Source organism: Gavialis gangeticus, unplaced genomic scaffold (genome assembly GCF_001723915.1).
Source record: "Gavialis gangeticus isolate Ggan-Ray unplaced genomic scaffold, GavGan_comp1, whole genome shotgun sequence".
Taxonomy (NCBI): domain Eukaryota; kingdom Metazoa; phylum Chordata; order Crocodylia; family Gavialidae; genus Gavialis; species Gavialis gangeticus.
The window spans coordinates 10707032-10707329 of record NW_017729029.1 but is presented as its reverse complement, the minus strand read 5'-3'; the positions used below and the strand labels follow the sequence as shown (position 1 = coordinate 10707329).

At 75.8% G+C, this 298-nt stretch overlaps 1 protein-coding gene across 1 annotated transcript in view; it reads left to right on the top strand.

Moving 5' to 3' along the window:
* Window positions 1–119: 119 nt before the first annotated feature.
* NONO (non-POU domain containing, octamer-binding) overlaps window positions 120–298 on the top strand; it is a 28210-nt gene continuing 28031 nt past the window's right edge. Inside the window, exon 1 of the mRNA XM_019521237.1 lies at window positions 120–140. The gene's annotated coding sequence lies outside the window, so the exon portion shown is untranslated. The remainder of the gene's footprint in view (window positions 141–298) is intronic.

Genomic DNA, 298 nt, shown 5'->3' with positions numbered 1-298 from the left:
CGCTCGCAGCCGGTCGGTCCTGCCTTCATTCACTGCCGCAGCTGTAAGTGCAGGCACCTCGCTTCCCTGCTGCCCCCGAGGCGAAGACGGCAAGAGCAGTGCAGCTGCCACCGGCTCGTCCCCCGCAGCCGGCGCCGCTCCCAGCTCGGCCCCGGGCGCCGCACAAGCTGCCCTCGGCCAGGCCGGCCCGCTCCGCTCCTGCGGAGCTTTGCCGCCATGAGTCCCGCACGCCGAGCCGGGCCACGCTCCCGGCCAACGTCTGCCCGCCCGGGGGGCCGGCACCGCGCGCATGCGCACC